The sequence below is a fragment of the Bombina bombina genome, chromosome 3 (assembly GCF_027579735.1).
Source record: "Bombina bombina isolate aBomBom1 chromosome 3, aBomBom1.pri, whole genome shotgun sequence".
NCBI classification, from domain to species: Eukaryota; Metazoa; Chordata; class Amphibia; order Anura; family Bombinatoridae; genus Bombina; species Bombina bombina.
In genome coordinates, this window is record NC_069501.1 from 458740505 (window position 1) to 458753174 (window position 12670).

The 12670-nt window shown below is 31.5% G+C and overlaps 1 long non-coding RNA gene across 1 annotated transcript; it reads right to left on the reverse strand.

The window, feature by feature from the left end:
* Window positions 1-1197: 1197 nt before the first annotated feature.
* On the reverse strand, window positions 1198-2105 carry LOC128651697 (uncharacterized). The gene is made up of 3 exons (XR_008401168.1): window positions 2055-2105; window positions 1808-1923; window positions 1198-1687 (listed from the first exon to the last, which is right to left on the reverse strand). It is a non-coding gene; the product is annotated as an uncharacterized LOC128651697 (long non-coding RNA).
* Between the last annotated feature and the right edge of the window lie 10565 nt (window positions 2106-12670).

The window sequence follows — 12670 nt, forward strand, 5'->3', positions numbered from 1 at the left end:
AGTTATTTTAGAAGTATTATACAGGTATCTAATGAGAGACTTAGTTTACGAAACTTAAAATCAAGGGAGTATAATAAGAGAGGTAACTCTGAACCTTTCTTTTATTCGAATAGCTATTACATTTAGTTTTCTTGCATTTACAACACTCAGCATTGTGCTTGCAAAGTATTGAATCTGAGTTTTTCTACATATATTGTAGTAATAGTTGTGTATTTGTATGTGTGAGTGTATATATTTATATATATGTGTGTGTGTGTGCACGTGCGCATGTGTGACAGTGTCTATGTGCATAACTTTGTATGTGTCTGTGATTATGTAGGTCACTCTCTGTGCAAGTGTTTTGCAAGCTCTGGTGGACGTTTACTTTGGAAATACTATTCCAAATAAAAAAAAAAATTCCAAAAAATGCCTAAGACCTTGGGGGGGCTCAGCAGAATTTTGAGTGCCTAGGGCTGCACAAAATCTAAATACGCCAATGCACATTGCATGTTGGTGTTAGAAGAACACTGTTGCCCATGAATAAATACAATTACCTTAAAGGGACACTGAACCAAATTTTTTTCTTTTGTGATTCAGATAGAGCATACAATTTTAAGCTACTTTCTAATTTACTTCTATTATCAAATGTTCTTCATTTTCTTGGTATGTTTATTTTAAATTACAACAATGTAAGTTTAGATGCCGGCTAATTTTTGGTGAACAACCTGGGTTGTTCTTGCCGATTGGTGGACAAATTCATCCACCAATTGAAAAGTGCTGTCCACAGGTATGAACCAAAAAAAAAGTTTAGATACTTTATTTTCCAAAAAAAGATAGCAAGAGAACAAAGACAAATCAGAAATTGAATCACGAAAGAAAAAATTTGTGTTCAGTGTCCCTTTAACACTATCAAATTTCGAGTTGTGAATTATAAATTTTGAACTATACTTTAATAGCAATAATAATATACATCTTAATTTTTTTTTCAACAATAAAGTTGTTTCATCAAAAAAGTGTATTCTTTATTGTCTTATTTTTTCGAATAAAATAAGTGTTTTTATTTGTGTTAGCTATTTGATTTATTTATATGACCCTCATAGTTATCATAACTGAAATAATAGAGAAAATAAAGATATACAACTGTTCTTAGTATTTATATATTATTTTATTTTTAATAATCAATAAACACTTGAAAAAATTCTCCACAATCCCCCCCACAACACCAATAATTGGCATGAATAATTATTTTTATATAGAGATGGAAGAATATTGTCAGCAGCAGCAGTAAGCAGCATTTTTCGAAAAATACAGAAACTGATTTGTTTTCAGCTCAGTTCCATCAGCAGTCTGTAGATTAATTTGTAGTCCATAAACAAAGCATTTGTAATTGTTGCTCTTAATTTTGTAAATAAACAGTCAAACAAAGGCCAGATTTAGCAAATCTGAAAGTATCTTCCCGTTTCTAGCACAACTCCAGCAGTACAGAAATGAAGCATTTGTAGACTAGTTGGTGCTCCTTAATTTTGTAAATACACAGACAAACAAAGGCCAGACTTAGAAATCAGAAAGGATCCTGTTCTCAGCACAACTCCAGCAGTACAGAAACGAAAACTCCAGCAGTACAGAAACGAAGCACTTGTAGTCAGTGCTCCTCAATTTTTTAAATACACAGACAAACAAAGCACAGACTTATAAATCAGAAAGGAACCTGTATAATAAAGAAAAACAGAGATTCATTAAGTAAACAGTACAAATAACACATGCAAACCTATCTAAAACAAAGCAACTGCATTTAAGGGGTGTACAATACTAATAACTATATTATTACCTTTCAGTGATGGAAAATGCCTTTTATAAAATTGTACCAACTCTCAGCAGCAGCAAAAGCAGCAATTATTAAATACACAGTCAAATAAGGGCCGGATTTAGAATTCTGAAAGGATCCTGTATAATAAAGAAAAACACAGAGTGTCATTAAGTAAACAGTACACAAAAAAAAAACACATGCAAACCTAGGTAAAAGAAAGCCAATGCATTAAAAGGGTGTGCAATACTAATAACTATATTATTATCACCTTTCAGAGATGGAAAATGTCTTTGAGAAAATTGTACCAACACTCAGCAGCAGTTATTATTAAAAAAAACAGTCAAATGTGGGCCGGCTTTAGTATTCCGAAAGGATCCTGTATAATAAAGAAAAACACAGATTTTCATTAAGTAAACAGTAGACAAAAATAACACATGCAAACCTAGGTAAAAGAAAGACAATTCATTAAAGGTGGTGTCCAATACTAATAAAAATATTATTACCTTTTAGAGATGGAAAAAGCCTTTTATAAAATAGTACCAACTCTCAGCAGCAGGAAAAGCAGCAATTATTAAATACACAGTCAAATAAGGGTCGGCTTTAGAATTCTGAAAGGATCCTGTATAATAAAGAAAAACACAGAGTTTCATTAAGTAAACAGTAGACAAAAATAACACATGCAAACCTAGGTATAAGAAAGACAATTCATTAAAGGGGTGTGCAATACTAATAACTAAATTATTACCTTTCAGAGATGGAAAATGCCTTTTATAAAATTGTACCAACTCTCAGCAGCAGGAAAAGCAGCAATTATTAAATACACAGTCAAATAAGGGTCGGCTTTAGAATTCTGAAAGGATCCTGTATAATAAAGAAAAACACAGAGTTTCATTAAGTAAACAGTAGACAAAAAGAACACATGCAAACCTAGGTATAAGAAAGACAATTCATTAAGGGGGTGTGCAATACTAATAACTAAATTATTACCTTTCAGAGATGGAAAATGCCTTTTATAAAATTGTACCAACTCTCAGCAGCAGGAAAAGCAGCAATTATTAAATACACAGTCAAATAAGGGTCGGCTTTAGAATTCAGAAAGGATCCTGTATAAAAGAAAAACACAGAGTTTCATTAAGTAAACAGTAGACAAAAATAACACATGCAAACCTAGGTAAAAGAAAGACAATTCATTAAAGGGGTGTGCAATACTAATAACTAAATTATTACCTTTCAGAGATGGAAAATGCCTTTTATAAAATTGTACCAACTCTCAGCAGCAGGAAAAGCAGCAATTATTAAATACACAGTCAAATAAGGGTCGGCTTTAGAATTCTGAAAGGATCCTGTATAATAAAGAAAAACACAGAGTTTCATTAAGTAAACAGTAGACAAAAATAACACATGCAAACCTAGGTAAAAGAAAGACAATTCATTAAAGGGGTGTGCAATACTAATAACTAAATTATTACCTTTCAGAGATGGAAAATGCCTTTTATAAAATTGTACCAACTCTCAGCAGCAGGAAAAGCAGCAATTATTAAATACACAGTCAAATAAGGGTCGGCTTTAGAATTCTGAAAGGATCCTGTATAATAAAGAAAAACACAGAGTTTCATTAAGTAAACAGTAGACAAAAATAACACATGCAAACCTAGGTATAATAAAGACAATTCATTAAAGGGGTGTGCAATACTAATAACTAAATTATTACCTTTCAGAGATGGAAAATGCCTTTTATAAAATTGTACCAACTCTCAGCAGCAGGAAAAGCAGCAATTATTAAATACACAGTCAAATAAGGGTCGGCTTTAGAATTCTGAAAGGATCCTGTATAATAAAGAAAAACACAGAGTTTCATTAAGTAAACAGTAGACAAAAATAACACATGCAAACCTAGGTAAAAGAAAGACAATTCATTAAAGGGGTGTACAATACTAATAACTAAATTATTACCTTTCAGAGATGGAAAATGCCTTTTATAAAATAGTACCAACTCTCAGCAGCAGGAAAAGCAGCAATTATTAAATACACAGTCAAATTAGTGTCGGCTTTAGAATTCTGAAAGGATCCTGTATAATAAAGAAAAACACAGAGTTTCATTAAGTAAACAGTAGACAAAAATAACACATGCAAACCTAGGTAAAAGAAAGACAATTCATTAAAGGGGTGTGCAATACTAATAACTAAATTATTACCTTTCAGAGATGGAAAATGCCTTTTATAAAATTGTACCAACTCTCAGCAGCAGGAAAAGCAGCAATTATTAAATACACAGTCAAATAAGGGTCGGCTTTAGAATTCTGAAAGGATCCTGTATAATAAAGAAAAACACAGAGTTTCATTAAGTAAACAGTAGACAAAAATAACACATGCAAACCTAGGTATAAGAAAGACAATTCATTAAAGGGGTGTGCAATACTAATAACTAAATTATTACCTTTCAGAGATGGAAAATGCCTTTTATAAAATAGTACCAACTCTCAGCAGCAGGAAAAGCAGCAATTATTAAATACACAGTCAAATTAGTGTCGGCTTTAGAATTCTGAAAGGATCCTGTATAATAAAGAAAAACACAGAGTTTCATTAAGTAAACAGTAGACAAAAATAACACATGCAAACCTAGGTAAAAGAAAGACAATTCATTAAAGGGGTGTGCAATACTAATAACTAAATTATTACCTTTCAGAGATGGAAAATGCCTTTTATAAAATTGTACCAACTCTCAGCAGCAGGAAAAGCAGCAATTATTAAATACACAGTCAAATAAGGGTCGGCTTTAGAATTCTGAAAGGATCCTGTATAATAAAGAAAAACACAGAGTTTCATTAAGTAAACAGTAGACAAAAATAACACATGCAAACCTAGGTATAAGAAAGACAATTCATTAAAGGGGTGTGCAATACTAATAACTAAATTATTACCTTTCAGAGATGGAAAATGCCTTTTATAAAATTGTACCAACTCTCAGCAGCAGGAAAAGCAGCAATTATTAAATACACAGTCAAATAAGGGTCGGCTTTAGAATTCTGAAAGGATCCTGTATAATAAAGAAAAACACAGAGTTTCATTAAGTAAACAGTAGACAAAAATAACACATGCAAACCTAGGTAAAAGAAAGACAATTCATTAAAGGGGTGTACAATACTAATAACTAAATTATTACCTTTCAGAGATGGAAAATGCCTTTTATAAAATAGTACCAACTCTCAGCAGCAGGAAAAGCAGCAATTATTAAATACACAGTCAAATTAGTGTCGGCTTTAGAATTCTGAAAGGATCCTGTATAATAAAGAAAAACACAGAGTTTCATTAAGTAAACAGTAGACAAAAATAACACATGCAAACCTATGTAAAAGAAAGCCAATGTATTAAAGGGGTATGCAATAATAATAACTATATACCTTTCAGAGATGGAGAATGCCTTTTAGAAAATTGTACCAACTCGCAACAGCAGCAACTGCAATTATTAATTAAATACACAGTCAAATAAGAGACGGCTTTAGAATTCTGAATGGATCCTGTATAAAAAAGAAAAACAGAATAATTAAGTTAACAATACACAAAAATAACATAAAAAACTTAGTAAAAGAAAGTCAATGAATTAAAGGGGTATGCAATACTAATAACTATATACCTTTCAGAGATGGAAAATTCCTTTGAGAAAATTGTACCAACTCTCAACAGCAACAGCAGTTATTAAATACACAGTCAAATAAGGGCCAGGCCCGGCATTAGAATTCTGAAAGGATCCTGTATAATATCAAAAAATAAAACAGGTTATTTAAGTAAATAAAACAGTAGACAAAAATTTTTTTAAAAGTTAAATTAGATTTATAACCACATTCCTACCTTAGAGAGCTTGTGGAGCATTCAGCAGGAGAAGTCCTCTTCTTTAAAGAAACCCTTTGTTTTGCGCCATTTTTTTAAAATATTCGCAAGGTGATGATGGTAGATTTTTCATGTTCTTTTTTTTAAAAAAGAAATACTATAATTTGCAGAAATAGCAGCAGCACTAGCAACATCAACTGTAGATTATGAATGCTAAATATCATATAACATTAAATTCTAGTAGTACAAGACACTGTTTATCTGATTCGAAATCCAGCAGCAGTAGCAGTAGGTAGCGGTAGGACAGCCGAAGAAGCAGTAAAAGGACATAAAAAATAAAAATGATCTTTTATACTTTGATTTTTAAAAAAATAATTTTTATATTTTATATCCTTTTAAAAAAAATTTTTGGGGGAGGTTTACATATTTGTATCCACCGCAAACACAATTGGTCTTTGTTCTGAGGGATCATCGTCGTCTGTATCACTGCTGCCGGTAGTGTTTTGTCTGATAGCCTCCAACTGATGTTGTTCTGGTATCCAGTGTTGATTCATTTTGAGAAATGTTAAACGGTCAACATTTACACTAGATAGTCTATTTCGATGATCAGTCACAACACTACCAGCAGCACTAAACACACGCTCTGACTGAACACTCGTTGGGGGACAACTTAAATATTGAAAGGCAATATGTGACAATTCAGGCCATAATATTTTTTTGGATTTCCAGTAACTCAATGGGTCAGAACGAGGCTCTATAAAAGTGTTATCCAACATATATGCAGTTACCATTTGCACTGCAGAACACTGATTGTCTTCATGTAATCTTGCATCTTGACCTGTAGCCATAATGCCATATTTGCCAAAAAGACCCCACAATGAGTTAGTGGAATTACCGCCGCACACTGAATTGTCAGATATTGAGTCAGACTCAGAACTGTTACAATCTGGGAAAGAAGTCCGACCACTACCAGTGCAACTGCTGCTAGACTGATTTGTAGAGTTGTTTGAGTTTGCTCGCCGATTAATTTCAATTTCTTGCTTTACTTTGTAGATGAGTACTCCCTTGCATCTCTCAACCGTATGTTCTTTTCCATCAACAAAATTATACATCTGACCTTTAAAACGTGGGTCCAACAGAGTAGCAAGAAGGTACTCATCTCTTTTTTTGATGGAGATGATCCTTGGATCTTTCAACAAACACAAAATTAATTTTCTTCCAAGCTGAGCAAGATCAAACAACTCTATATCATTCTCATCTTCAGCAGAATCAGATAAACAGTTATCTTGCACTTGATGCAAGGAACTCAGTCTAGTTTCAAGAAGCGAAATTAATGGAAGGACCTGACTAAGGCTTGCATCTTGTTCACTTACCATTAATGTTGCCTCTTTAAACGGCTGAAGAACCTTGCACACATCACTCATAAGATGCCACTGTGCCGAAGTCAAATGGACTCCATCTAATGTTTTTCTTAAAGTCATAAGGTATTCAATTATTGCCTTTCGTTGTTCATAAAGGCGTTGAAGCATGTCAAACGTGCTATTCCATCGCGTAGAAACATCAATTATGAGTTGATGGCGTGGCAAATTATTGTTTTCTTGTAATGTTAGTAACGAATTTTGGGCATGGTAGGAACGGTGGAAATGCGAGCATATCTTTCGTGAAGCATTCAACATGTCATGAATATGTGTTGAATCTGAAAGAAATTTGTTAACAACCAAATTTAATATATGTGCAAAACAAGGCACATGTATCATTTGTCCATTCTTGAGTGCACAAACAATGTTAGAGCCATTGTCTGAAGACACAAAACCAACCGTGAGGCTGCGTGGCAAAAACCAATCATTTATTACTTCATTCAGCTTATCAAGAATATTAGCTGCATTGTGATTCTTTCGTTCAAAACTATTCATGCACAGTGTTGCATGCTTACGATAAGATATGCGTCGCATTGGCCTTGAGGAAACATACTCATTAGAGTCATTACTTACGGCAAATGATACCCAATGTGCAGTCACAGTCATATAGTCTGCACCCTGTGGACTTGTCCACATGTCAGTTGTAATATGAACTTTGTTACACTCTGACATTTCTAATTGTTTGCCAACATTTTGTAAAACAATTTTATGAATTTCTGGAACACCTTTTCGTGAAAAATAATGACGACTCGGGATTTGCCAACGGGGAACCACTGATTGCATTAATTCCCGAAAGCCTTGACCTTCAACAAATTTAAAAGGAAGCATATCGATTGCAAGCATTTTTGCAACTTTAAAATTAATTTGGCGAACACGTTCATGGTTTGGGGGATATTTTTGACCACTCTCAAAAGCAACTTGTAAAGTACTCTGTCGCTTAGACACTGCTGTACTCCCAGAACTTGGCACTAAATTTGATAAAAGTTGATTGCTGCTGCTGCATGAACTTCTACTGGTGTTATTAAAGCCATCATCATTGGCAGTAGGTGGTAGCATAACATTAGTATTTCTTGCTGTGGATAAAGCAAGATTTTTATTTAAATATCTGTCCCATATCACTTTATGTCTACTATTCATATGAGACCGCAAGGAAGTGGTTCCCAAATTACTTCCTGCTTTTCCTCGACTTATTTTTTTATTACATATTTTACATGTTGCTTTACTTTGATCTAGTTTATCGACAGAATAAAAATTCCAAACTACACTACCACCTACTGCACTACTACGTGACCTGGGAGTCATAATGGATGATGATGATGGAATTTCCATTACAGCAGCGCCAGCTGCTCTTATTTCACAAGTTGCAACTTGTGGTGGTGTAGCATCTAGTGGTTCAATTGTGGGAATTTTTCTTTGTTTGGCCCCGTTGGCAGCATTAGAATGAATTCTATCTGACTGTGACTGCAACATTGGTGACTCTTTGGATGGAATAGCACGTTTGAGATGCTTTTGGAACAGTGGATACGTAGAAGTGATGGTGCAAGGTGGATTTGGTTCCTCAATGATACTACAATCTGAATCATCAGAATCACAATCGAGATTTGGAGTATACACAGATCCTTCAGATATAAAATCTTCAAATTCAAATTCAGAATTATTTTCATTTTCTACAGAGATGCTGCTACTGCTGCTGCTATTCCTTCCGGAAGTTTCCATAGTTATTTCAAGATCAACTCCATTATCACCTGCTGGTTCTCTGGGTAATTCATTAATAGAAGTGGAATTTTCTAATGCTGCTTCCTGCAAGCACTGCTGCTCTGCATGTTCAGATCCAATTGGGGGATTTTTTTTCTTCAAAAATGCATGAATTGCCATTCTTTGACGACCACTGCGTGTGGTTCCGGACACTTTGTTTTCTTTAACTACTTCAACTGCATCATTATTGGTCTCCATTTGCTTTTGCTGCTGTTGACTGCTGCTGCTGGAAGCTGAAATCATTCTTCTTGCAACTTTTTTTGGCATCTTGGTAGATTCCAATTAAAGAAGACACTGCTTTAATTTTATTGAATAATAAAATTTGATGAGTAACAAAATGCTATTGCACGTCTGTGTCGTTATTTCTTGCTGCTACTGCTGCTGCTGTATAAATCTTCTCACTCTATAATTAACAATGATTTAACTTAGGATAAAACATACATATACACCCAAATAATACATATATATATATAATACATATAACATTACATATATGTCTAGTATGCAAACCAAAGTTAATAGAAATGTATTACATTTTTGTATAGTCTACTGACTATGTGATTTTGAATGTTCTTGATTGACAAAGCAGATTAGAACTATATAGTTGGTAAAACTTGTAGTGTAGTATACGTGAGTGTGTGTGTATGTATGTGAGTGAGTGTGTGTATGAGTGTGTGTGTGTGGTTGTATGAGTCTGTGTATGAGATTGTGTGTGTATGAGAGAGTGTGTGTATGAGAGTATGTGTGTATGGGATTGTGTGTGTATGGGATTGTGTGTGTATGAGTGCGTGTGTGCGAGAGTATGTGTGTGCATGAGATTCTGTGTGTGTGTTGTATCAGTGTTTGTGTATTAGAGTGTGTGTGTGTGTAAGAGTGTGTGTGTATGAGAGTATGTATGTATGAGTGTGTCTGAAAATGTGTGTGTATAAGAGTGTGTGTATGAGATTGTGTGTGTGTATGAGAATGTGTATGACTGTATGTGCGTGTGTACGTGTACTTATGCAATTTTAATAAATACATTACAAGCGTGGAGGGGTCTCATTTCAAACATTTAGCCAAATGGGAGACGAACTGTCTTAGACTTTGATAACTAAGATAAAAAATTTGAATTCTAATTTTAATTAGAAATAAAACCATCTTATGTATTATAGTTAGTAATGGAATGGTGTTAAAATTCAAATTTTAACACTTCTAGTATTAACTATAATAGCTAAGATGTGTTAATTTCTAAATAAAATTCGAATTTTAACACCACTAGTAACCATTATAGATAAGATGTGCTAATTTAGAATTAAAATTCGAATTCGAATTTTACATCTTTGCTATTGTTTTAAATTCGCAATTAACATAATGATACATACAATTCGAAAATAAAACAATAACTATAATAAAGATGTAAAATTCGAATTCGAAATGAACATATGTATTATAGTTAATAGTGTTGTTAAAATTCGAATTTTAATTCGAAATCAACACCTCTATCATTTAATAGTTATACTATGTGATGGAGGTGTTGGTTTCGAATTAAAATTCGAATATTAACACTACTTGTAACTATAATAGATAAGTTATGCTAATTTAGAATTAAAATTCGAATTTTACATCTTTGCGATAGTTTTAAATTCGAAATTAAAATAATGTTACATACAATTCGAAAATAAAACAATAAGTATAATAAATATATAAAATTCGAATTCGAAATCAACACTTCTATCATTTAATAGTTATAGAAAGTAAATGAAGTGTTGATTTCGAATTAAAATTCGAATATTAATAGTACTTGTAACTATAATAGATAAGATGTGCTAATTTCGAATTAAAATTCGAATTCGAATTTTACAACTTTGCAATAGTTTGAAAATCGAAATTAACATAATGTTACATACAATTCGAAAATAAAACAATAAGTATAATAAATAGGTAAAATTCGAATTCGAAATGAACATATCTATTATACTTCTATCATTTAATAGTTTTAGAAAGTAAAGGAACGGTTGATTTCGAATTAAAATTCGAATATTAACAGTACTTGTAACTATAATAGATAAGATGTGCTAATTTCGATTTAAAATTCGAATTCGAATTTTACAACTTTGCAATAGTTTGAAATTCGAAATTAACATAATGTTACATACAATTCGAAAATAAAACAATAAGTATAATAAATAGGTAAAATTCGAATTCGAAATGAACATATCTATTATAGTTAATAGTGCTGTTAAAATTCGAATTTTAATTCGAAATCAACACTTCTATCATTTAATAGTTATAGAAAGTAAAGGAAGTGTTAATTTCGAATTAAAATTCGAATATTAACAGTAAATGTAACTATAATAGATAAGATGTGCTAATTTCGAAATAAAATTCGAATTCGAATTTTACATCTTTGCAATAGTTTTAAATTCGAAATTAACATAATGTTACATACAATTCGAAACTAAAACAATAACTATAAGAAAGATGTAAAATTAGAATTCGAAATGAATATATGTATTATAGTTAATAGTTTTGTTAAAATTCGAATTTTAATTCGAAATCAACACCTCTATCATTTAATTGTTAGATTAAGTGATGGAGGTGTTGGTTTCGAATTAAAATTCGAATTTTAACAGCACAAGTAACTATAATAGATAAGATGTGTTAATTTCGAATTAAAATTCGAATTCGAATTTTACACTATCCTTATTGTTTTAAATTCGAAATTAACACAATACATACAATTCGATAATAAAACATAACTATAACAAATATGTAAAATTCGAATTCGAAATGAACATATCTATTATAGTTAATAGTTGTGTTAAAATTCGATTTTTAATTCGAAATCAACACCTGTTGGTTTCGAATTAAAAATCGAATTTTAACAGCACTAGTAGCTATAATAGATAAGATGTGTTAATTTCGAATAAAATTTCGAATTTTACATCTTTGCTATAGTTTTAAATTAGAAAATAATACAATAATACATACAAATCGAAAATAAAACAATAACTATAACAAATATGTAAAATTCGAAATTAACATATCTAATATAGTTAATAGTTGTGTTAAAATTCGAATTTTAATTCGAAATCAAGACCTCTATCACTTCATATAGTCATATAAAGTGATATGTGTTGATTTCGATTTTAAATTCGAATTTTAACACCTTTAGTAATTAATAATAGAGAAGATAGTTCATTTAGAATTAAAAATCGAATTTTACATCTTTAATAGTTAATAATTAGAAATTAACACAATAATAACTGAAATTCGAATTTTAAAAAATTAAACACATCTATCACTTGATATAACTACTATATTGGCCTTAAATTCGAAATGAACTCTATAACTATAAAAGATATAACATTTGAAAATAACACCATCATAACTTTATTAAAGGGACATGAAACCCACATTTTTTCTTTCATGATTCAGAAAGAGCATGTGATTTTAAACTACTTTATAATTACTTCTATGATCTAATTTGCTTCATTCTCTTGATATCCTTTGCTGAAAAGTATATCTAGATAGCATCTGTAGCTGCTGATTGGTTGCTGCACATAGATGCTTCGTGTGATTGGTTCACCCATGTGCATTACTATATCTTCAAAAAAGATATCTAAAGAATGAAGCAAATTAGCTAATAGAAGGAAATTGGAATGTTGTTTAAAACTTTGAATTTCAAATAGAAAAAAATACAATACAATACAATCTACATAGGTAAATATAGCACTACAGCATTATCAACTCATCAAAATGCAAAGCCAAAAAAATGCATAACATTTTTAAAAAAAAATGAAAAAATCCAATTAAAAAAAAATAAATATATTAAAATAAGCTTTTTACATTACAGTACCTAATTATACATATCAGAGTTCAAAAATCTCAAATAAAATCGAGT